Source organism: Macrotis lagotis, chromosome 1, assembly GCF_037893015.1.
Source record: "Macrotis lagotis isolate mMagLag1 chromosome 1, bilby.v1.9.chrom.fasta, whole genome shotgun sequence".
NCBI classification, from domain to species: Eukaryota; Metazoa; Chordata; class Mammalia; order Peramelemorphia; family Peramelidae; genus Macrotis; species Macrotis lagotis.
Genome location: NC_133658.1, coordinates 310,797,737 through 310,825,277, shown reverse-complemented (window position 1 = coordinate 310,825,277; position 27,541 = coordinate 310,797,737).

Here is a 27,541-nt window from a genome sequence, read left to right as displayed (position 1 = left end):
AGTGTGTCCTGTACATTTTTTTTCAGAGATCCTGTTAGTAGTTAAATATTTATCAGCACATATAAGAAGCAATAAGCTGGAGGGTTTCAAAAAAAAACCTGTAAAGACTTCATTTATATAAAGTGAAGTGAGAAGAACCAGAAGAACACTGTAACAATATCATGATGAACTCTGAATGATTTAGCTATGCTCAGCAATACAATGATCCAAAATAATCCTAAAGGATCAATGGAGAAACACTCTCCACCTCCAGAGAAAGAACTGACTTTGAAAACAGTCTAAAGCAAGTCTTTCATTTTTTTAATTCAAGTTTAGCTATATAAGATGACTAATAAGAAAATGTTTTACATGATTATACATATATAACCTATATCACTGTCTCAGAGAGGGGGAAAGGAAAGAAGGTGGGATAGAATTCAGAAATCAAAACTTTAAAAAATATTAAAAACTGGGGCAGCTAGGTGACGCAGTGGATAGAGCACTGGCTGTGGAATCAGGAGTACCCGAATTCAAATCTGACCTCAAACCCTTAATAATTACCTAGCTGTGTGGCCTTGGGCAAGCCACTTAACCCCATTTGCCATGCAAAAACCTAAAAAAAATATTAAAAATTGTTTCAGCATATAATTGGGGGAATAAAATGTTATATATTAGAAATATTTATCAGCACCCTCCTTTCTTTCTCCTAGTGAGTCAAACAGAGAGAAAAAGACAGAGACACAGACACAGACAGAGACACAGAGATACAGAGAGACAGAAATAGAGAGACAGAGGTGGAGACAGATATAGACAGAGGCAGAGAAAAAGACAGAGACAGGCAGAAAGAGAAAAAGATAGACAAAAGAGACAGATAGAGACAAAAAGGCAGAAATAGAGACAGACAGTGAGATGGAGAGAGAATGAGAGAGAAAGGGAGGGGGGAGAGAGTTCAGTTAAAGCAACAAAAACATTATCCATAGGATCTAGGAGTTTATGGAATATTCTATAATCATAGTTCCCCATTCTTGCAAAGATGAAAGGAAGAAGCATTTTTTTCATCTTTTCTTCAGAGATAAGCTTCCAACCCTCCCGTTTTCTAGGGAAGAAAGCAGAGACTCATAGAAGGGAAGAAATTTATTGAAATATTTTAAGGATAACTTGGCAGATCTTAGACTCCAACCTAGATCCTTGGATATCCAGTCTCACATTCTTTACACCCTGATAGTCCTATCTTCTCTTCCCTCATTCCACAGACACTGACAAACAAGGAAAAGGATCCCTTAAAATAAACAATAACAACAAAACAAACCCAGAAATGCATGAAAGGAGAATAAAAGTGGATGTAACTAGAGTGCAATGAATTTTTTTTGAAAAGCATCAAAGGCTGTTTCTGGATAGAAAATAAAGGTATGGAAAATGAGGGGAGAGAAAGCTATCCCTGAAAACATTAAAGAAGAAGCTATCTTTCTTCAATGATGCCTCCAAGCTCCTGGTGCTTGATGAACTGTATCCAAGATGTTTCTGTAAATAAATACTTTAGTAGTTTTTCCTTTCTCTAAAATTGACTTGTCTGCAGCCTTATGATTCTCTAGGGCTTTATACACATCAAATATGAATGACTCCTTCCTGCTGAGAGTTTCTGCTTGTATTTGCTTCATATCAAGACTCATTTGATTAATAACATCCTGATTTTAGTATTTAAGTCCCTTCCCAATTTGGAGGGAATCTATTTTCCTATTACTCCCTTTGGGGTTTGAGCCAAGTCTTGAAAGAATATGAAAAAGCTAAGAAGTGTAGATGGGGTGGGGGAGAACATTCTAGATAAGGTGAGAGCCAGGGAAAAGGCAAGGAAATGACAGGGTGGAGGGTCCTGTGTGAGAAATAGTAAATAGGCCAAGATACAGAATGAGCAGAGGGAAGGAAAGTGTAAGATCACAGGAAAAATTGGAAGGGATGAAGTGATAAAGGACTTTAAATGTCAAATTGAGGATATCATGTAGTTCATGTTCTAACCTAAGTGGATTGATTACTCACTTCTCTATACCTTTCCTTGTTGGTCATTTTGAAATGGATTCTCCAACCCCATCTACCTCTATTGAATTCTTTCTCTTCCTTTATGAGGCAACTTAGGTGCCACTTCCCCCATGAATTCTTATATGACTTGCCCTTTTCTCTCACATGCTTTTCTTGACCTTTCTTTATAGTGTAATTATTTTAAATTTTATACCTGCCATTTGATTGTGAGTTCCTTGAGAGCTGAACCTGTTTGTGTTCTTTCTCTCTTTATATCTCAAGAGCTGAATACAGAACCTTATACATAGAAGGTTTGATGATAAATGATTATTTAATTTGAGCAAAGTATCTGTTTTGTGCAGAACACTGTGTCAAGATCTACAAAATTTACTTAAGATAGGGTCTAAGCTCTCTTGAACTCAGAGGCTCATATGATAATGATTATATATATAATAATAATCAATTAATAAGCACACCAGGAGGATGAGAACAATTTACTCCAAAATTCCATGAAGGTGATAAAAGCAGGTGCTCTAAATTAGAGCTTGGGCAGACATCAAAGATTCCAAGGTCATCAGCTGCATCCCGGAGCTATCACTAGTCATCTTGACTTTTGTCCAACAACTGGATTTCAATGACACTGGAAGAGAATGAGATTGCCAACTTTGTTGAACTTTCCTTCACTTAAATACTCTTCATGTTCAACTATGATTTTTTTTGGTCTTCTTTGAAAATGAAGGATGGAAAAAAAATAAATTAAAAAAAAGAAAATGAAGGATGGAAAATAAATGTTCATCATGTGTCGTGATCATGATTTAAAGCTTATAGTATAATGGAGGAGACAACATGTAAATAGGTATTATTTCTGATATATTCAGGGTAAATGGAAGTTGATCTCAGGGTGGAAGACACTGAGGTAGGGAGAAGAGAAAGAAGACAGGGAATAGTCTCCTTTGAAACATGGGATTTGAGTCAAGTCTTGAAAGAAGTTGAGAAAGCTAAGGGGTAGTGATGAGGGAACAGAACATTCTAGGTAAGGGGAGAGCCAGAGAAAAAAGGCAAGGAGATGGGAGAGGGGAGGGTTATATGTGAGGAAGAAAATTTAGAGGGGGAAGAAAGTGTGAGACAACAGGAAAAATTGAAAGAGGTGAAATGGTAAAATGCTTTAAATATAAAATTGAAGATATCATACTTTATATTTATATAATTTTATATTCTGGAAGAACTAGAGAACCATTGGGAGTTTATTGAGGAGAGGGGTGACATCACTAGTACTGAAATTTAAGACAGTCATTATAGAAGTGTCAACCTTAATTATTTGGGGCTAAAAATGAAATAATATTAGCTAACTATAATACATGAAACTTATTCTCTAAGATTTACCATTAAAGATGTTTACCCAGAAAATAATGAGAGAAGAATATTTATAGAAATCACATAAAGAGTCATAAATTTTGATGGTCAATCATTCAAGTTACACATTAATATATAAAGGTATCATTGATTACTTTATGATCCATTTGCCCATCCAAAGGTCTGTTCTATGTCAGAACTGACAAAGATCCAATTAGCCGTAGGATGATTGTCTTCTTTATCTGACTTGAAATTTTATGTTGTTATCAGAAATGTTATAAACGTATAAAATATTGGGATTTTTCCCTTTCCAAAATATCACAAGTGTAATAATTTATTTAGACTTCTTATAGAGATAACCAGACCAGTTAGCAACTTTCTCAAAATGGTCTTTATCTAATTTTTCATATAGCTGGGAAAACCAAGTTGGAGATACAAGTAAAGGGGGGACCAAGCTAATTCACACAGAGTAAATCTTCAGATTTATAGCTGAAGAGACACAGACCTTGAGAAAGGTAAGAAGGCAACACTCTGACTTATAAACCTTAATTAGAAATCAGTTTTTGATCAGAAATCTAAGACTTAGAAGCTTAATTTTTCAGATGCTGAATAGGAATAGAGAGAGACTTGTCAGGAAGGTCAATTAGAAGGCTACTGTATTACAGCTAGATCCCAATTAGTGCAAATAAGAAAACTAAAAACATAGTCACAATATTCAAATTTGTACAACATATTTTTAGTGGCCTGGAATTCAATGATCATATTTAACATAATTCCAACTTTAAATAGTAAATTAGAATATATATATATATATATATATATATATATATATATATATATATATATGACAACTTCACAGAATTCATTATTTACACTAATCAGGATGTACTATGATGAGATCCAGATCTAGGATGGTGACTATGTGAGTAGAGATGAGGCAAGCTATAAGAAAAATATGAAAATAGACATGGTAAATCTTATTTATGATTTGGATATGTGGGATGAGTGAAAGTTAGTGGTTTAAGGAAAATATGAGTTGTGAGACTGGGTAACTGGGAAGTAACAGAGAAGAGTTGAGAAGGTCACACTATTGGGGGGAAATAGATAATGAGCTCTGATTAGTCATATTTTGTTTGAGATACCTACACAATATCTAGTTCAAGATGTCTGAAAGGCAGGTGTTGATGTAGGAATGGAATTCCAGAGAGAGACTAGGACTGACTACACAAATCTGTGAATCATCTGCAGAAAGATGATAATTGAACCTAAGGGAATGGATGAGAACAGCAGGATGCCAATACATTACAAAAAGATATCGAAGACAGGGGTAGGAAGGAAAATTATTACTAGATGGATCAGAGAAACATTTGTGGAAGCAATGATACTTTCTTCTTGCTTTCTCCTGTTTCAAAAATTTCAGAAAGAGTCAACAAGCATTTAATTAGCACCTGCTACATGGGCAGCCTAGGTGACACAAGTGGATAGAATACCCAGCTTAGAGTCAGAAAGACTCATCTTTCTAAGTGTAACTCCAGTTTCAAACTTTTACCTGCCATGTGACCCTAGGCAAGTCACTTTTCCCTGTTTGCCTCATCTGTAAAATGAACTGGAGAAGAAAATGTCAAACCACTGAAGCACATTTGCCAAGAAAATCCCAAATGAGGTTACAAGAAACATATATATATATATGATTTTATTTTTAAGAAATAGTTATTTTCCAATTTCATATAAAGAAAAATGACTGAGCAAAATGTTCCAGACACTACTCTAAGTGCTGAAGAAGCATAAAAAGGAAACATCCCTTATCTCAAGAAGCTCACATTCTAATGGAAGACAATAGACAAGTTGGAAAAAATTAGAATGAATCGGATCAGGAAAGGCTTCTTGTAGAAGAGAAGATTTTTGTTGAGTCTTAAAGGAAGTCAGGAAAACCAGGGAGTGGAGGTAAGGAAAGAATATCCCAAATCAGAAGTAAGAATATAATGTTTGAGGAATATCATGTAATCACAAGGTATATGAGGATGAGTAAAGCATAAAAACACTAGAAAGATAGGAGGGGAACCAGGTGATAAAGGACTTTGAATGCCAATAGAGAATTTTTATATTTAATTGTGGAATTAATGAGTAACTATTGGAGTTGGAGAGGTGACATCATTAGACTTTAAGAAGATTAATTTGAAAGTTGTGCTGAGCATGGATTGCAATGGGGAGAGACATGAAGAAAAGAAACCAGCTAACTGGCTCTTTCAATAGTCCAGGCATGGTGTGATGAGAGCCTGGTAGTGTTGAGAAGGGAAGGAGGCATCTATGAGAAAATATTGTGAGGGTAAATTGACAGAACTTTGTGACAGATTAAATGTGGAGATAAGAGACAATGATAAATGGAAGATGGCACCTAGGGCATGAATAAATTCTGCAGGGCAAGATGGGAAACATTCAAGCATTAAATTCTGAAAATGCATAGAAAAATTATTCTGATGGGGAGTAAAGGAATTTGTCCAAAGAGAGCATTATGGATGCATAGGGAATCAATAGCTCAATCAATCAAAAAGCATTTATTAAGTATCACTTATGGAAAGAAGGGAACAAACATTTCTCAAACATCTACAATTTTTTAAAAAAGAAAATCATGCTGAATTTATTATAAAGTGAGAAGGAAGGTCAGTATAGATGAGGTGGAAACTTATGGTTTCATTTATAGACCTCTATCTCTGTTCTATATATATATGGAATGGTCATTTTGTGTGGCATTCAGAATTAAATACATTTTATAAAAGGAAAAATAACATTGGGTTTCATTTTTCTAACCCAGGTGAACATAGGAAGACAGAAGGGGGTCTGGGCTGCTGGGGCAGAAATCTAGCCAGGAAAATTGATGCAGAAGCCCATCAGTGGAAAACTGTACTTTATATTCTGTTCAGGAATCAGACCTAGGGAGATGCTGTGGGTTAGATGCTCTTTGACTCTAGACAGGCAAAGCAGTCTTCAAGTAGCAGGTTCATGTCCTCAGTTCTGCTTCTCTGTCTTCAGAAACTTCTCACACATGAACAAGGGTTGAATCCCATAACTATTTAAAGGAAAGGTCTGAAGACCTGGAATTTTGGTTACTCTAATTGGTGGAAACTTTCAGAGCATCTATATGGTCTGGACTCTACAGCTAAGTCACACAAATGGAAAATCAAGGTTTAAAACCTACACAATTCAGAGCAGGTAGAGGGGCAACAATAAGCTTTCTATGTAGACTAAACCACTTAGTATGCTAAAATTTTATAGTCTCCTGCTCTGAGCTTTCTCTGAGGTCCTAAAATCAAACTATACTCAATACTTGAAGAAAGCTGCAGCAAGACGGTTAAATAATACAAATAAGGACCAAATAGGTCACCATTATTTCCTTTAAAATTATACCAAGTCTGATCCTGATGCAAAGTTCCAATCTGGGAAGTAAAGCTGGGAAAATAAGTATACAAAGAAGATATCAGTCATATAGAAATATTGTAGATCCAGTAATATTAGACTAAAGAAGAGAGTAATTTTTCAGTTTCTACAAGCAAACCCTCAAACAAAAACATAACTTGCACACAAGGTCAACAATGATTCCTGAAAGAAATGAATTCAAGTATTAAAATATTACCATAAATAAAATGAGAACTCTAGAGGAAAGACTTAGAAGGTGAATAAATGGATCAGCACAGGAAATGAGAAAAGTGAAATATACTCTGCCTGAGGTGGCAAGACACGAGTGACTTGGCAACTGTGCTGTTAGAACATTAAAGGATAAAGGAAATTGGGCCAAAAGTGCTAGTTCTGTAGCCCATGATTACCATTAAACCTAAAAGAAAGAATGGTATTTAGCTAAGGCAAGTCTGTCTCCTTGGAAGTCACTTGAGGTAGAAACTGAAGCCAGTGAAAAGTGGATTCTCCTGCATGGGAAGTTGTTGAGATAGTTTCAAAGTCCTGCCTTTGGGGTGGGGTGTCTACAATTAAAGAGCAAGGAATCTATAATTAAAGAGCAAAGTGTCAGAAATAGGAGGAAATAAGGAAAAATAAGAATGAAATTACCAGAGATCTTGGGATAAAGAAAATAGTTAAAAACATGGAACATAAACAAATAAACCAACAGGATAAATATTAATAACAGAAGGGGCTAGCTTCTCCAGAGCATTCAAGTGAGTCCTTATGTCTCTGAGTAAATATTGTGAGACAATAGAAAATAAATCAACACCTGGTGAAGCAGAGGACTGTGGATTCCCAAGAGACTAGAACTACAGAAAAAATGTTTTTGAAGGGTTTAAAAGAGAAACAATAATTGTGAAAGCAAAATTTATGATACATACAGCAGAAATGATTGGCAGAATAAAAAAACTTGAATCCTAAGTGGTAAATTTTCTCTAAAGAAACAGAAGAGAGAACAACTGAGTAGGGCTGTAAATACACAGAATTGAAGGACAATCTGGAAGAAGAGAAGCACAAAGGAATAACATTAAAAGAAAACAAGACCTCTATATAAGCAAAACATATTGATCTCCAAGACAGGAGGCATAGAGACAACAGAAAGTATGGGTCTCTTGAAAAAAACATGACAAGTCAAAGAACTTGAACATTGTAATGTAAGAAATAACACAATAAAATTGCCCAGAACTGCTGAACACAAAAAACAAAGTGCCAATCAAAAAAAAAAAAACAAAACCTGACATCTCTTCTCTTGAAAAAACTATATGTGGTTAAATTTAAGAATTCCAATGCTAAACAATAAATTCTTCCAGCAATCAGGAGGAAGACATTCAAATATAAAAGAAATGAAAAGTGAATAACTTAAAGCTATTCTGTACTTCCTAGAAAACACAGACTAGAATGGAATATTGTGTTCTTTGGAGCAAAAGAGCCCAAGGTTATGCACCCTGAGAACTAGTGATTAATCATTATTGAAAACAGATAAACATTTGGTAAAAGATTGCAAACATTTCAGATAACAGGTAAATACAGGAACCAAGGAAGGTACAAGTAACAAAATAAATTAATTCAGAAAAAAAAGAAAAAACGAGAAAGAATGTTGCCTATGTGGTCAAAAACAGGAACAACAGCAGTAGAAGCAGCAGAAACAGAATAAAACTTAAGGACCATTGAGAAATTTCTTTCTAAAAATGCACAAGAAGACAAGAATTAGTGAATAAAAGTGTTGATGTGGAAAGAGACCTGAAATAACCTTGTAACACTCTGACTACAAAGGAATCAATGTGGTTTATTTGTCTGTTTGGTTATTTATTTTTGTAGAAAGAGAATATAAGCACTAGGTACTAATGGTTAGAGTATGGTATACTGGTATACCTGGTATAAGAGAACCTTGAGTTAAAATCAGCTTCAACATTTAACTATGTTTCCTTAAGCAAATCACATAACCTATGTTTGCCTCAGTTTACTCAACTGTAAAATGGGGATAATAATAATAATAATAATCATTTCCCTGGGTTATTATTAGAATCAGATGAGATAATAATTGTTAAGTGCTTAGTACAGCGCCTTACTCATAAGTATTATATAAACAGTAGCTATTGTTTTTATCATTTTTCCTAAAGAGTCACAGTCAATATCCTATAAGATTTTGCTCTACTGCGATAAAAGAGAGGAAATATGCCATTCAATAAGTCAATGGATAAAGACATAAGCAGGCATAATATACCCAGAAAAATAGTATAATTCTAGAGGACAAAGAAGCTTTAATGAAATATAAGACACTCAAGCATTCTTATTTGGACGGAGGGGATTTGCAAGGTAGTGAGGTTAAGTAACTTGCCCAAGGCCAGATTTGAACTCTTCCTGACTCCAGGACCCAGTATTCCATCCACTACACCACCTAGCTGCCTCCACTCAAGCATTATTAATGAAAATATAGGAGCTGAGTAGAAACGTTGAAATGTAAACACAGGAGTCAAGAGCACTAAAACCCAAATACAAGTCAGTGATCAGAAAGAAATATAGGAGGGGAGGAGCCAAGATGGCGACATGAAGGGATCCAGTCTTAGGAGCTCCCTGATAAAAACTCATAAACTAAGGACTCTAAGTAAACTTTCGAGAGGCAGAACCCACAAAGGGACCCAGTGAGGCAGTTCTCCTACTCAAGGTAACCTGGAAAAGAGCAGAAAGGCTCTGCTCCCTGCGGTCAGAGGGGCAGCCCACCAGAGGGGTGGCCCTCCAGAGCGAAAGAACTTCAGCCTCCTGGAGGCAGCCCCAGCAGCGGGGAGTCTCCTGAGCTGCACCCTGGGGAGCACTGAGCACAAAGTGGGGGAACGGTGGGGGACCTCTGCCAGAGCTAGCACATGGAGCCCAGCCCTCAGGGCACACAGCAAGCAGCTTGGTTTTTCTGCAGCCCAGACCTGGAAACAGAAGCAGGCAGAGCCAGTAAGCAGGAGCCCCCAGGGCATGAGCCCATTGAGCTGAGGGAGGGGAGTGAAGAGAGAGACTGCAGAGCTCTGTCCTCTGCTTCTGGAACAGGGCTCTGGGGTTCTGACAACATTCAGATCCTGATCCCAGTCTAGACCCTCCCTAGAACAACAGGGCCCCCCCACCTCAGCCCTCAGTCCCGTGGCAGAGGGGGGCACTTATGGTCATTCACAGACCAGGAGGGAGGACAGAACCTCACACACTGAGACTCTTGTGGGAGTGTCCGAAAAGCTCAGGAAGCACCCCAAAAAACAGGCTTAGGCTGGGAAAATAAACAAGCAAAGAAACAAGAGGAAGACCATTGAGAAATATTTTGCAAATAAGCCCAAGAAGGATCAAAACACTCAGTCTGAAGATGAGGAAGCACAAACTCCTGCATCTAAAGACTCCAAGAAAAACAGAAATTGGGCTCAGGCTATGATAGAGCTCAAAAAAATTTTGAAAATCAAATGAGGGAGTTGGAAGAAAAACTGGGAAAAAAAGGAGAGAGATGCAGGAAAAACATGAAAATGATGTCAACAGCTTAGTCAAGGAAATCCAAAAAAATGCTGAAGAAAATAGCATGCTAAAAACCAGCTTAGGTCAAATGGATAAAACAGTTCAAAAAGTTATTGAGGAGAAGAATGCTTTAAAAAGGAAAATTGACCAGATGGAAAAAGAGATAAGAAAACTCTCTGAGGAGAACAAATCCTTCAGACAAAAAATAGAATTCAGGGAGAGTGATGAATTTACCAGAAATCAGGAATCAATACTTCAAAACCAAAAAAATGAAAAATTAGAAGAAAATGTGAAATATCTCATTGAAAAAACAACTGATATGGAAAACAGACTTAGGAAAGATAATTTAAAAATTATTGGAATACCTGAAAGTCATGATCAGGAAAAGAGCCTTGACATCATTTTCAAAGAATTACTACAGGAAAATTGCCCTGATATTCTAGAAGCAGAGGGCAAAATAGAAATGGAGAGAATCCACCGATTCCCCCAAGAAAGAGATCCCAAAAAAAACCAACCCCCAGGAATATTATAGCTAAGTTCCAGAACTCCCAAGTCAAAGAGAAAATATTACAAGCAGCCAGAAGGGACACAGTTCAAATAACGTGGAGCTTCAGTCAGGATCACACAGGACTTAGCAGCAACTACATTGGAAGCTCGGAGGGCTTGAAATATAATATACCAGAAGGCAAAAGAGCTTAGAATGCAGCCAAGAATGAACTACCCAGCAAGGCTGAATGTCCTCTTCCAGGGAAAAAGATGGACTTTCAATGAACCAGGGGAATTTCAAATGTTCCTTTTGGAATGGCCAGAGCTGAACAGAAGGTTTGATCTTCAGATACAGGACTCAGGTGAAGCATGGAGATTGGAGGAGAGGGGGGAAATATGAGGGACTTAATGAGGATGAACTGCATGTATAGAAAAATGATACTGATAATATTCATATGAACCATCTCAGTTAATAGAGCAGGTAGAGGGAGCTTTTATAGTTGAAGGACAGGAGAAAGCTGAATTCGAAGATAAAATATGCTATAAAAATGGAGTCAATAGGGAAAAAAAGGCAAATGGAAAGGGAGAAAGAAAAAGGAGAGGGGGAATAGTCCAAGATATTTCACATAATAAGATTTTTTTTATTACAATGAGCTATTGCATTGATATGGAAGGGGGGAGGCAGGGGGAATGAGGGAACCTTTGCTCTCATCAGAGATGGCTAGGAGAGGAAACAGCAAATATACTCAATGGGGTATAGACAACTGGAGTAAGAAGGAGGGGGGAGCAGGGGGAAGGGGTGGGGATGTGAATAAAGGAGGAGAGGATGGACCATGGTGGGGACAGTGGTCAGATATAACATATTTTCTTTCTTACTTCTTGCAAGGAGCTGGGATTGGATGGCCTGCCCAGGACCATAGGACCAGGTGGATTCTGGGCCTAAGGGTTGGTATGGGGGCTCAGGGCTTCTTGGCCCCAGGACCAAATCTGTCTGCTGCGCCACTCAGAGACCCTACAGCAGAGTCAGAGTGAAAGGGAGAGAGAAAATACAGTATATGCTAGTGGAGAAATAAGAAAGGAGGGAGTTGCGATCAGCAATGGCAATGCTGGAAAAATATGGAAGTAACTTTTGTGATGGACTTATCATAAAGAATGTGATCCACCCGTGATAGAGTTGTTGGTGTTGGAACAAAAACTGAAGCACATTTTTTGTTATTATTATTTGGGGGAGGATGCAGGGCAAGTGGGGCTGGGTGGCCTGCCTGGGGCCACATAGCAGGGTGATCTTTGGGTGTCTGGGGCCGGATTTGGACCCAGGTGCTCCTGGCTCAAGGTCCAATGCTCAGTCTGCCACCCAGCCACCCCTACTATTATTACTATTTTATTTTATTTTGGGTCTTTTTTTTTTCTTCTTTTTGGTTTTTGCAGGGCAGTGGGGATCAGGTGGCTTGCATGTCACACGGCTGGGTGATTATTGGGTTTACGAGGGTGGATGTGGACTCGGGTGCTCGTGGCTACAGGCTGGTGCTTCATCCATTGTGCCACCTGGTCATACCTACAATTATTACTATTGTTTTTTTTTATTTTAATTTTTTTCTCTCCTCTTTACTGTTTTTGCCCAAGCAAGTCTATCTATATTCATGGGGGGAGGGGTATTTTGTTTACTTGTAAACAAGAATATTTTATTAATGTAAAAAAAACATTTGTACAAAATGAGAATAAAAAAGAAATTAAAAAAAAGAAAGAAATATAAAAGAATGAGGTGGTCAAAAAATTCTAATAGAGGGAAAAGAAACCATTATCCTTTCTGATCCCCAGTGACATTGAGGAACATAAAGAACATTAAATAAAACCAAGGTCTTAGGAATGGTTTTATGATGTTTTGTTGATATTAATTTAGAATTTTTAAAAAGGAAGGAAAAGGGAAAGTGCTACAGAAAGGGGGTGGGGGTGAGGTGGGAAACTAGCAGTTCTCAGTATATCACATTGGAAGTCCTCAAGCAAAAGACATATAAATATGAAGGAAGGAAAGAATCACTTAACCTAACTTTCAACTGAACTGGACAAAGAAATTTAGAACACATCAAATTCATGCAAAGAGTTTGAGGTAAAAATACATTAGACTCAACAGAACACCAGAAGTAAACTAGGAAAGGGAATCTGGAAAAATAAGAGGAAGGAGGCAGTTAGTATGGAGGATATAGGACTGTCTATCTGCAGCTTCCTGATCTTGACTCAGGATGAGAGTCAAATTGCAGACCAGCTGACCATAGTATCCCTGCATTCTTCAGTTTGACCAAAAGGCCATTAGATGAGAAACTATTTGATCTTAGGAATTCTCCCCCTACAGACAAGTCCCACTGCTACAGCTTTCTCGGCTAAAGACCTTTGAGCATCATCAAAAAAATATATACAAAACTTCATCCCAATGGCTGTACCATAGCCAACAAAATAATATCACTTCAAAATATATAAGCATTAAAAGCGCATGACATCTAAATTTTTTTTATTTTACATCAAAATTATTTTATATTTGATATTACATATTACATATAAAGGTTTTTACTATTCATTTTTTTAAATTGATTTTTTATTCTCATTTTGTACAAATGTTTTTTACATTAATAAAATATTCTTGTTTACAAGTAAACAAAATACCCCTCCCCCCCATGAATATAGATAGACTTGCTTGGGTGAAAAAAGTAAAGGGGAGAGGAAAAAAAGTTAAAAAAAATAATAGTAATAATTGTAGGTATGGCCAGGTGGTGCAATGGACGAAGCACCAGCCCTGGAGCCACGAGCACCCGAGCCCACATCCAGCCTCATAAACCCAACAATCACCCAGCCATGTGACATGCAAGCCACCTGATCCCCACCGCCCTGCAAAAACCAAAAAGAAGAGAAAAAGAAAAAAAAAGACCCCAAATAAAATAAAATAGTAATAATAGTAGGGGTGGCTGGGTGGCAGACAGAGCATTGGACCTTGAGCCAGGAGCACCTGGGTCCCAATCTGGCCCCAGACACCCAATGATCACCCTGCTATGTGGCCCCAGGTAGGCCACCCAGCCCCACTTGCCCTGCACCCTCCCCCAAATAATAATAATAACAAAAAATGTGCTTCAGTCTTTGTTCCAACACCAAAAACTCTGTCACGGGTGGATCACATTCTTTATGATAAATCCATCACAAAAGTTACTTCCATATTTTTCCAATGTTGCCATTGCTGATCGCAACTCTCTCCTTTCTTATTTCTCCACTACCATGTACTATATTTTCTCTCTCCTTTCACTCTGACTCTGCTGTAGGGTCGCTGAGAGGCACAGCAGACAGATCCCTGGTCCTGGGGCCAAGAAGCCCTGAGCCCCCATACCACCCCTTAGGCCCAGAATCCACCTGGCCCTATGATCCTGGGCAGGCCTTCCAATCCCAGTCCCTTGCAAGAAGTAAAAAAAGAAAATGTGTTATATCTGAAAACTCTCCCCCCATGGTCCATCCTCTCCTCCTTTATTCACATCCCCACCCCTTCCCCCTGCTGCCCCCCTCCTTCTTACTCCAGATGTCTATACCCCCATTGAGTATATTTGCTGTTTCCTCTCCTAGCCATCTCTGATGAGAGCAAAGGTTCCCTCATTCCCCCTTGCCTCCCCCCTTCCATATCATTGCAATAGCTCATTGTAATAAAAAAAAATCTTATTATGTGAAATATCTTGGACTATTCCCACTCTCCTTTTTCTTTCTCCCATTCCATTTCCCTTTTTTTCTATTGACTCCATTTTTACACCATATTTTATCTTTGAATTCAGCTTTCTCCTGTGCTTCAACTATAAAAGCTCCCTCTACCTGCTCTATTAACTGAGAAGGTTCATGTGAATATTATCAGCATCATTTTTCCATACATGCAGTTCATCCTCATTAAGTTCCTCATATTTTCCCCCTCTCCTCCAATCTCTGTGCTTCACCTGAGTCCTGTATCTGAAGATCAGACCTTCTGTTCATCTCTGGCCATTCCAAAAGGAACATTTGAAATTCCCCTGGTTCATTGAAAATCCATCTTTTTCCCTGGAAGAGGACATTCAGCCTTGCTGGGTAGTTCATTCTTGGCTGCATTCTAAGCTCTTTTGCCTTCTGGTATATTGCATTCCAAGCCCTACGAGCTTCCAATGTAGCTGCTGCTAAGTCCTGTGTGATCCTGACTGCAGCTCCACGATATTTGAACTGTGTCCTTCTGGCTGCTTGTAATATTTTCTCTTTGATTTGGGAGTTCTAGAACTTGGCTATAATATTCCTAGGGGTTGCTTTTTTGGGATCTCTTTCTCGGGGGGAGTGGTGGATTCTCTCCATTTCTATTTTGCCCTCTGCTTCTAGAATATCAGGGCAATTTTCCTGTAGTAATTCTTTGAAAATGATGTCAAGGCTCTTTTCCTGATCATGACTTTCAGGTATTCCAATAATTTTTAAATTATCTTTCCTAAGTCTGTTGTCCATATCAGTTGTTTTTTCAATGAGATATTTCACATTTTCTTCTAATTTTTCATTTTTTTGGTTTTGAAGTATTGATTCCTGATTTCTGGTAAATTCATCAATCTCCCTGAATTCTATTTTTTGTCTGAAGGATTTGTTCTCCTCAGAGAGTTTTCTTATCTCTTTTTCCATCTGGCCAATTTTGCTTTTTAAAGCATTCTTCTCCTCAATAACTTTTTGAACTGTTTTATCCATTTGACCTAAGCTGGTTTTTAGCATGCTATTTTCTTCAGCATTTTTTTGGATTTCCTTGACTAAGCTGCTAACTTCATTTTCATGTTTTTCCTGCATCTCTCTCCTTTCTTTTCCCAGTTTTTCTTCCAACTCCTTCATTTGATTTTCAAAGTCTTTTTTGAGCTCTGTCATAGCCTGAGCCCAATTTCTGTTTTTCTTGGAGTCTTTAGATGCAGGAGCTTGTGCTTCCTCATCTTCAGACCGAGTATTTTGATCCTTCTTGGGTTCATTAGCAAAATATTTCTCAATAGTCTTCCTCTTACTTCTCTGCTTGCTCATTTTCCCAGCCTGGGCCTGGTTTGGGGGTGCTTCCTGAGCTTTTGGGGCACTCCCACAAGGGTCTCAGTGTGTGAGGCTCTGTCCTCCCTCCTGGTCTGTGAATGACCATAAGCGCCCCACTCTGCCACGGGGCCGAGGTGGGGGGGCCCTGTTGTTCCATGGGGGGGGCCTAGACTGGGATCAGGATCTGAATGTTGTCAGAACCCCAGAGTCCTGTTCCAGGGGCAGAAGACAGAGCTAGGCAGTCTCTCTTCACTCCCCTCCCTCAGCTCAATGGGCTCATGCCCTGGGGGCTCCTGCTTACTGGCTCTGCCTGCTTTCCTTTCCTGGTCTGGGCTGCGGAAAAACCAAATTGCTTGCTGTGTGCCCTGAGGGCTGGGCTCCACGTGCTAGCTCTGGCAGAGGTCCCCCACTGTTCCCCCACTTTGTGGCCAGTACTCCTCAGGGTGCAGCTCAGGAGACTCCCCCACTCCTGTGAGCTGCAGCTCCCAGCGCCCTGGGGCTGCCTCCAGGAGTCTGAAGTTCTTTCACTCTGGAGGGCCACCCCTCCGACCCCGGGGAGCAGAGCCTTTCTGCTCTTTTCCAGATTACCTTGAGTAGGAGAACTGCCTCACTGGGTCTTTTTGTGGGTTCTGTCTCTCAAAAGTTTAGTTAGAGTCCTTAGCTTATGAGTTTTATCAGAGAGTGACATCTAAATTTTTAATGGAAAAATGAAACAATTTAGAGAGAGAAATAGAAAATAGAGCATAGTCACAAGACTCAGTATTTCCCTTTTAGAACTAAACAAAATTTAATAAAAGTTAAGTAAGAGGAAAGCTAAGAGCATAAATAGAATTTTAGAAAAGTTAAATTTGATTGATATTTGATAATTGTTGAATGGGAATGAGAAAGATATTTCAAATGAGATAACATGTAAAGTACTTTGTAAAGCTTAAAGGTAAATAAATGCTAGGTACTGTTATCTTGCATTATTTGTGTCTAGTATTATTTCTCAAAAGTATGTATGCTACAAAAAGTCATTATTAAGGCCTAAAATTTTTACAGAAAAATTGAAGGAAAATTAAATTATAAACATACTTTTGTCAATGACCAAAATGGAAGAAAAATTATATTTAATAAAGTACCACTTTAAAAAAATTAAAAATTAATATACTAAATAAATTAATCCCCCCAAAATTAGTGAGTTAAAGAGCAAATTATCAAAGAAAATGAAAATTAAGTAATACACCAAAACTTATGAGATGAAGTTAAAATAATCCTTAATGGAAAATTTATATGCTTAAGCATTCATCAATAAAAGAAAGGACAGATAAATCAATTTGGTGTGCAACTAACAATATTATAGAAGTAACCCTGAAATTAACTTACAAATAAAAAAATCTGAAAATAAGGAAAGTTGAAAGTAATAAAATAATTGAAATAATTTAAAAAATAAGCTGGGTCTTTTGAAAAGAAACCCAAGAATACAAGAAGTATACAATTTACTAGGTTGATTTAAGAAAGAAGAAAAAGGAAAATCAAATTGCCAAGATCAAAAATAGAAAAGTCTAAGACATAAAAAATGAATGAATAATATTGGAAATCATACAATTATGTGCTCAGAACTAACAGCTTAAATGAAATGGATGAATATTGACAAAAATGTAAAATGTTAAGAACAACATAATAAGAAATATGAAATTTACATAACATTATCCCACAAAACAAAATTGAACAAGTCATTAATGAATTCCAAGAAGAAAGTAATCCTAGGATCAGATGGATTTGAAAGTTCTATTAAAGAACAATTCAATATTGCAAATACTATTCTATAAAAATAGGAAAAGAAAGGATTCTATAAAATTTCTTCTGATATAAAAATATCTAAAAAAAATCAAGTCAACCCTGTACATACTTAGGGGTAAACTAGAAATCTTTCCAGTAACAACAATGGGAAATTATAACGATTATTATTTCCCATAGTGCTAGAACTGCTAATTATAGCAATGATAAGAAAAAAAAAACAAATTAAGGAAATAATTATAGGCAAGTAGAGAAAAAAATTGTTTTTACAAAATGATTTTTGTTTTGTTTTGTTTTTCTTCCTCTGGATAGGTATAGCATTATCTATAGAAGATCTAATATGGCTGTCCTGGCTCTCTGAACTGCTGAGAAGAGCTTCATCCATTAGTGTTGATCATCTCAGCATGTTGTTGTTAATGTATAGAATGTTCTCTTGGCTCTGCTCCCTTCACTCAGCATCAGATTCTGTAATTCATTCTATGCTTCTCTAGAGTCTGACTATTTATGGTTTCTTGATAATTTCTTCAAAGTTGATGTCTAGGATCTTTTTTAGATTATGAATTTCAGGTAGTTCAATAATTCTAAGACTATTCTCCTGTATCTAATTTCCAGATCAATTGTTTTTCCAATGAGATATTTCACAGTGTCTTGTTTTTCATTCTTTTATTTTTGTTTTATTATTTCTTGATTTTTCATAAAATCATTAACTTCTATATATTCAGTTCTATATTTTAAGGAATTATTTATTCAGTGAGTTTTTGAACTTCCTTTTCTACTTTTTAAAGCATTTTTCTCTTCATAGACTTTATGGACTTCTTTTTCCTTTTGACCTAATCTGGTTTTTAAAGTGTTTTCTTCTCTCTCTCTCTCTCTGTATACCTCCTTAACAAGCTGTTGACTCATTTTTCCTCTACTTCTTTTTTTGATTTTCAATATTCTTTTTGAGCTCTTCCAAGGCCTAAAACCAATTCATATTCTTCTTGGAGGCTTTGGCTGTAGGAGCTTTGTCTTTGTTAGCTTTTTCTGAGTGTGTGTTTTGATCTTCTTTGTGACCATAGTAACTTTCCATGGTCAGAATTTTTTCTTGTTAGCTCATTTCCCCAACCTGCTTCTTGGCTTTTAACTCTGTTAAATAGAGCTACAATTCTAGGATATATGGTCCCAAGCTTCTGGGTTTTTCATAGACTTTTCTAGGGGCCTATTAGTTTTCAGTTCTTTCAAGGAGAAGTATTACTAGTCTTCTGGCTTGGGCTGTAGTCCGTGAGTGATGACAAACATCTTTCCTGCAACAATGACGAGGGCCCCCACTATGCAGAGGCTATAAAGTTCTGGTAGGCTAGTGCTCCTCCTAAATCTGGGACTACCAACCCAGGACTATGATTCAGATCTAAGAATGGGAAGAGCAATAAAGTCCTGTGTCAGAGATAATGAAGAGACCCTGACGATTATTTGATCCCCTTACTATCTATCTGTGAGCTGAGAGCTCTGAAAGCAGTCATTACCACTGTTGATTCAATGGCTCCCAAGGGTTACTCCTGGTTTGGTGGAGCTTGGGTTGTGCTGGTGTAACCTCCTCTGTTCCATGTTCCACTCTCATCCAGGTGATCTCCTAAGTTATCTCTCGTGTCTGTATACTGAGAGGTCTGTAAACTGCCACTGCTGCCATTGATTCAGTAGCCCCAAGACTGCTCCTAGTTTGTTGGGCCGTGGTCTGCACTGGTAGGACCTGTACTAGACTAGGCTCCTTTAGCACCCTGGTTCAATAGACTTTTCCTGCCAAAATTCTAAGTTATCCTGGACTGAAAAATTGTTTCACTCCTTTTTATTTTCACTCCTACTTTTTTGTGAGTTATGTTGCTCTAAAATTTAGTTAGTGTCATTATTTAAAGGTGTTTGGAGGGATTTAGGGAAGAGTTCAAGCAAATCCCTGTCATTTTGGTTCTGCCTCTCACATTTGTTTACTTTTTGTTTTTGTTTTTGCAAGGCATTGGATCACACAGCTAGGTAATTATTAAGTATCTGAGGTCAAATTTGAACTCAAGTCTTTCTAACTCCAGGGACTCCTCTCCACTACTGCTCCATCTAGCCACTCCCCTCTTTTTAATCTATTTACTTTTAATATTACTCTCTCCCACCCCGATCCCATTTGCCTTCTTTAGGAATGTAAAGATTTACCCTTACTTTCCCATTTTATGGATGAACACTTGAATCTAAGAGGTATTAGGTAATTTACTCAAGATCAAATACAAGTAAAAGGAAGGAGATCAGAAAATACAAGAAAGTGAGGGAGACAAGAACCACTATTTCTATTTTCCTATTATAGTGATGCTCTTTGTGCTAACACCTTGCTGCATCTATAATTTAGATTTTTGATTTCTCTTTCCATAATTACAGCTTATTTTATGAAATGCATTTTTTGAAGTTAAGAACCTTGCCTAGCATAGCACTATATAAAAATCAGTCAAGAAATATTAAAAATTTAGTATGTGCCAAGAATTAGTTTAGCACTGGAGATACAAAAAAAGGCAAAAGACAATCTCTGCTTTCAAGAAACTTTCATTCTAATGGGGGTGACATCATGCAAAACAAATATACACCATCAAGATTTATACAGGATAAAATGAAGATAATCATCTGGGGGAAGGGAAAACATTCTAAGCATGGAAGACAGTCAGTGAAAATGCCCGGCAATACTACTTTATTATTTTACTGAATAGTTCTGATGATATCTTAATAAAAAGCTCTGAAATTAAAATGGAGTGGGTGCTATAGGAGTAGGATCAAATCTTTTTCCTGTCTTGGATAAAAAGGAATCCCTTCTTAACTGAGTCCAGAATCCTTTTCAAAAATATTCCTTCATATTAGTTGAATATGTATGTGATGATGAATATGTATGTACAAATATAATTTTATTTACATATATAAAAATTTTATTTATTTATTGACTTAAACAAGAAAATAAATAGGATATAGGTGGTAGAATGGAAAGGGAATTGTATTTGGGGCAATAGAACTTGGATTCAAATGTTGGATCTGATTTTTTAGTTAATGGAATCATGGGCAAATTCTCTTTACTTTGTCGGATTCCAGTTTTCTTTTCTGCAAAATGGGGGGACTAGATGATTTCTCAGGTCTCTCCTAACTTGAAATTTTATAGTCTTGAAGGCCTATTCTAACTCTAGCTTTTGGAAGCTGATGAATTTGAGTCAGGACCTCTAGTGTATAGAAGGTGTATATTTCTAAGTGCTAAAGAACTATTTAATAAAGCACTTGAGATATGGAGCAAGTTTTGATCCTTAGAGATTTTTCAGTTAAGAAAACTGCTTGGATCTTGAAATTTACATATGAAATTCTATTTCAGCATGTCTGGATATAAATAATACATGGGAATTTTTATGTCGTTAAATATTACAGCAGTTGGACAAGCTCAGTGAGGATTTTCATTTAATTTTGGACCTTGAAAAAAATCTGTTAACTAAAAATAAAATAATTTCAGAGATAAAAAATCACCAAGACAGTAAGGAGAGTCTGTTACAGAAAATAATCCATTTAATTTAAAATCTGTATCTTAAACCATTCATGCAGTTAATTTGTGGTGAAAGGTCAGGGTAGGTATGATGACTAGGGGGAAAGGGTTTAGAAGATGTCTCATTTAAATTAAGTAAAGGAAATAATTTCATCCCTTACAGAATAAAATGCAATCTAGCCTTTAGGTCTATTTGGGCAAATTCCTTATCTCCTTCATTCTGAGTTGGGTTAGAGAAACATGGCTGAGGGCAGAGATTAACCATGGGTAGCAATAACCTGTTGGGAGGAAAAGAAAAAAAATGAAGATGTCAGACAGATACTTGGAATGTTAAGGCAGGAAGAAATCTTAGTGACTTTCTAGTACAGCCACATTATTTGACAAAGAAGTAAACTGAGGACTAAAGATTAGAAGCCATGTGCCCCATGACTTCCAGACTGAGGATCTTTGCATTCTTCCTTGTGCTAAGTTTCACTATGGCCTCTTTTATTTCCTCTGTTTAGCATTTCAAGTTGATTCAAATTGTGTGGAAATGTCACATATTCTGGGCAGTCATATAAGTATAATTATAGTGAACATAGTCCCATGGAAGAATGAAGAAGGGGGCATGCCTCTATTTCTCAAAAGAAGGAGAATTAAGTTATTTCTCTTTTCTACTTGAAGACCAAAAGAGTAAGTTTGAATTACTTAGAGGACCTTACCAAAAAAGTGATAAATATATTTATTTATCACTTCAAGAGGTGGTACAGGCTGAAAATCTAACTAGTATGTACAACCTCCCCCCCACATATATACCTCCCTAAAAGTTAATCCAGTTTTGAGACACTTTGTGGATATCTATTCAAAGTCATAGCTTTTTTTAAAAATCAACTTATTTATTTATTTATTTTTCCAACAACATGCAAAGATAGTTTTCAACAATCATTTTTTGGTAAGGCTTTTAAGTTCCACATTTTTCTCTTTCACTCCCTTCACTCCTCCCTCCCCTTGACAGTGAGTAATCTAATTATAGCAAAACCATAGCTTTTGAGCCCATACTATTATATTTTTTACTACAGAAGTTATGGGATACGTTAGATAAAAGCAAAAGACATTATTAAATGAAAACACCAATTAAGTTTCAAGAAAGGTTGCATTTATGTAAAATTTATGTACTGGCATACATACACTCCCATTCCCACAGATTACCACAGCACCTATGGAGAAAGAGGACACACAAAAGGAATAGGAGAGACCAAAATGCATGAACTAGAACTAGAGCAGCTTAACCTTACTTAACCTCTGAATCTCAGTTTTCTTATCTGTAAAATAAATTAATGTTCCTATATCTTATGAGGCACACACATTCAGGCATTACACAGGTGACTAGGGAACATACATGGCCAAGGCAGCTCACCTACAATGCAGATGTCCTTTGTCATATTTGTATGCCAAATCCTTGGTATGTTTCAATCTTCAACTGATGTAATTAGTTTCTTCCCCCATAGCAAAGATGTCTAGTTTGTAGCTTCAAGGACCATCAACACTCTTTTGGGATGCAAAAACCAGCCAAGTACACTCAATCAGATAATTAGGTCTTTTAGCATTTTTCAAGTCTCTTTCCCCCTGCTGCCTCCCAGACTCTCTTAGTCCCTATTTTAAACTATGGTCTGAAATTCCTTTCAATTCATATTGAACCCCTGATCTCTCTTTCAAATTGCAAAATTGCAAAGGAGGTGGAGGAAGCTGATATTCTTTTTAACTCCCACATTGACCCCGGTTATTAGGCAAATCACTTCAGGAGCTAGCCAGGTAAGTAAGTGCTGGACCACCACAATCACCATGAAGGCTGATAGAGAAGTACCTTAGGCAATTCCAGAGACAGTTCAGGATCATGGGAATGGTGCTGGATTTGGAATCAGATCTGAGTTTGAATACTGATTCTGTTATTTAATAATTGGATGAACTTGAGCAATCCATTTAGCTTCTGTAAATCTTAGAAAATGAGTAAAATGAAGTCTGTAAAATGAGCATGTTGGACTGGATCATCTTTAAAGAAGCTTCCAGGTCTGTGCTTCTTAACCATTTGAAAAAATTGGAGATTGATACCTAGGAAGACAACTGTGCATGTCTATGAACTGAGACATAAATCAAACATGAAAACCAAGTCTGAATAGTTCATGAGTCTTACCCAGTATGACCCAGTCCTTGTGTTATATTTTCAGGCATGGAAGATAATCTTACTAAGTAAGATGACTTAGAAAATTTCCTATTTTCCACCAATTGTCAACCAAATTTTTAACCAAACCCTTGCCTTAGGTTGCTCTATTTATATAAATAATGCCTAATTTTTTTTTCAAATTGAAAGTTAAATCAGAGAAATTTTCAGTAAGAAGGAATCTTGGAAATAAATTTCCATTACTTCATTTAATTTATTTTATTTTATTAAACTATTTTATTAGGAATTTTATCATAATCCAAAATTATGAACATTTAAGGATACAACAATAGCGAAAAGGATTGCATATGAAAACATAAACTATTGTTATTTGGTTTTTCAAGTACATATTAAATTTTTTTAGGGTTTTTTTTCAAGGCAAATGGGGTTAAGTGGCTTGCCCAAGGCCACACAGCTAGGTAATTATTAAGTGTCTAAGACCGGATTTGAACCCAGGTACTCCTGACTCCAGGGCTGGTGCTTTATCCACTACACCACCTAGCTTCCCCTGTACATATTAAATTTAATGAGCTTGTGACAAATAACTGTGCTTCCTTTTTGAACTTCTTTTTACTTTTGTGTATTTTTATTGATGTACTTTTCTTTCCCTTTTTGTGTGCATTTTAATCACAATCCATCAATTCCTCCCTGCCCAAAAGCCTACCTTGTAAAAGTATGGGCAAACAGAACAAATTTGACTTATCAGTCATGTATGGAATAAATGTTCATTAATATTTTTGCCAAGAAGTGTGTGTGATGTTTCATTATTAGTTTTCTGAAGTTATGATTTGTCATTGTATTGATCAAAATTCTCAAGTCTTTCAAAATTGTTTTCCTTGACTTTGTTGTAATCCTTGTATAAACTCAACCTCATTGCTTATTTCATTTAAACTTAATTCATACAAGTCTACAAATTTTTTTCTGAATTTGTCATTTTTGTAGCTTCTTTTTAATAATTTTTCTTATAATTTCATTTTAATAATTTCTTATGGCACAACAATATACCCCATTACATTCAGATAAAACAACTTAATGGCATTTTCAAATAATGGGGACTCATTTTGTTCTGCCTTACTACAACTGAGAACTATTGTATTTTTGCACATATAATTTCATTTTTGTATTTGAACTTTTAAGTGCACAGGGCAAAGTGCACAGTTTAGTGACTTTGAAGTTCTACAAATAGATGAAATTTATTCCTAAAATGGTTGATCCATTTTTAGCTCCACCAAATGCAGTAGTGCTCTTATCTTAGAGAACCCCTCCTTCAATACCTATTATTTTTATATTTTCTGTTTTAATAGGTGTGAGGTAAAAGATTATTTTAATTTGAAATTCTGTTAGTACCCCATCATTTCTTCTTCCTCTAATTTACTTATGATGTGACCTTTTATATGTGACCCCTAATGCTCATCTTGGCATAGGTTTAATCTATACCTGATTAATGCCATATAACTACCCAGTGGACTGAGCAATTTTTGCCAAATTATGAGTCCTTACTCCAGTAATAGGGAACTTTGGGTTAATTAAACATCATACCAAATTTACCTTCTACATGTTTCACGCAAAAATATGTTCCTATAATTAACCTTTATTTTAAAACCAGTATCAAATAGTTTGAAGATTCATGATTTGTAATGTGCCTTGGGATTTGGTCTATTAGACTTTTTTCCGTTCTACTTTTTTGCATTATTCCATTCATATTCCTTACTTTTTTATTTCAAGAGAATTTAATTATTTTTTCTTGGATCTATAAATTAACCCTTTGGCATTTTGATCAGTATGATACTGAAAAGTAAATAATTTGAAGTATAGTATCATTTTTATTATAATAGTCTACTCATGATTTCTCCAAATTAAATTTTTTTACATGTAGAGTACTTGGTGATTATATTCATAAAGTTATTGTATATATCTTATAGATAACATTGCATTTTATATATTTTATGAATATTTTAATTTTAATGAAATTTCTCTATCTCTGATTGAATTTAATTTATAATATTTCATACATTTTATAGTTAATTTAAACAAACATTTTCATCTTTTTTATAGACTTTTGTTGGTAACATAGAAGGACTGATGACTTATGTGAATTTATTTCATGTTCTTTAACTTTGTGGAAGTTATTACTTTAATTGAAATTTTAATTTGATTCTTTATAATTCTCTCAGCAGAACATTGCACTACCTGCAAAAAGTGACAGTTTTGTTTCCTTTTTTCTTGTGTTTAGTCCTTTTCTTTTTCTTTTCATATTTCTATTGCTAGCATTTCTAGAATTAAATCAAATTGTAGTGATGATTTGGTTTACAGCATAAAGTCCTCTATTTTTCTCCAATATATATATAATAATGGCCTTGTTTTTAGATAGATACTGTTGTTGTTTAGTTATGTTCAGTCTCATCTGACTCTTCATTCCACCTTTTGGAATTTTCTTGGCAAAGATACTAGAGTGGCTTGAAATTTCCTTCTACAGTATATTTTATAGATGACCAAACTGAGGCAAACAGGGTCAAATGATTTGCCCAGGGGCACACAGCTAATAAGTGTCTGAGGCTGGATTTGATTAAGATCTTCCCAACTGCAGGCTGGGCATTCTATCCACTGTATCATCTAATTGCTTGCCAGATTAAGAATTTATTCTTGTTTTTAAATATTTTAAGGATATTCTCTATTATGTTTATTGTATTTCTGATATTGAATCAAGATTGAATTCTTAGAATAAATCCAATCCTTGATAATATGCAAGTTTTCAAATAGGTTCTTCTAGGCTCTTTTCTAATATTTCATTTAATATTTTTTGGTCTTGGATTTCTTTGTCTATTTTGTCTTTCCCTTTTTTAGGTATCTAGGACATTTCTGAGTCCTTTAAAGGCAGGATTCCTTATTTTCCTGTTATTGCAACAAATTATTATTATTATTTTTAGGTTTTTGCAAGGCAGACTGGGTTAAGTGGCTTGCCCAAGGCCACACAACTAGGTAATTATTAAATGTCTGAGACCGGATTTGGGTACTCCTGTCTCCAGGGCTGGTGCTTTATCCACTATGCCACCTAGCCACCCAACAACTTATTTTTTTCTTTGAATCTGGTTCTTTTTATTTTTAGAGTTCACTGAATATTCCAACAAAGAGTAAAGGAATAGAACCATGGTTCTAGTTTGTTAATTTTTGGAACTGGGGCCATGACGAAGAGGGACAGCAAGGGTATTCACATTTTACTACCAGAGGTGAAATTCTTGAATTAGTGCAAGACAGACTAGAGGGAAAGCATTTGACAAGAATGTTTTCATTAATCAAGGAAAAAAATCTGAGGTTCAAAGACAATCGTAGTTACTACCATGGATGTTGTCGACTAGTGATCCCAACAGCATTAGTCTCATGATATGTTGGGTGGCCTCCATGAATCCAAAGTCTTTGCATTCAGCGGGGAGTAAGGAAGTAGAACTGAAAAGAATAGACTGTCATGAGACAGGTTAGGATAGTTTTTACCCCACTGATGATTTGTCACCTAATACGAGTAGAGTCAAAGTTCCATACATTGGATATGTCTACTGATAATGACATGTTACCTAGCCTGAGGGATAATCTACTTAGATGACAATCTAAAGGGGTACAGCTACCATTTGTGGAACTTAGAATGTTACTAAGATCAAATCCCTTAAGCCTGACAATACTGCAGGTGATGTGGCAATATGGAAAAGACGTATATCAAAGAAGCCAAGGTCTCCCATTGCATCCAGGTCAACATCAGTCTTCTCTTTCCTACAGTGTCAGGCTACTAAGTTCAGATGGGTCTGTAAAAGGAAGTGAGAATGATGTCATTGCACAACTCCCCTCACTTTAATCTAAACTATGTGCATGTCGTGACACCATTTATTTAATATCATGGTTTTCTTTGAGAATGAAGAACAATTCAATTTCTCTTTTTTTTTTCTGATACTGGGTTATTTAAATAATTGGTTTCTTATTTGCTGATCTTTTTTTTTTTTTGGGTAAATATCTATTTGTTTCCTCTAAGATGTAGGTTGTCTTAGTATCTGAGCAAAATTCTTTCCTTTGTTTCATCTTGTTATTTTGAATTTTCTTTATCATTTTAGATACTAAGACTTTCATTTTCCTCTCTTCTTTTAAAAATCATACTGTTTACCTGTTTTAATTAGATTTTAAAAGAAACTCCCAGGCTTTGTTTTTTTGCTTTTAATTTTGTTAATTTCTTTTTTTGATTATCAGAATTC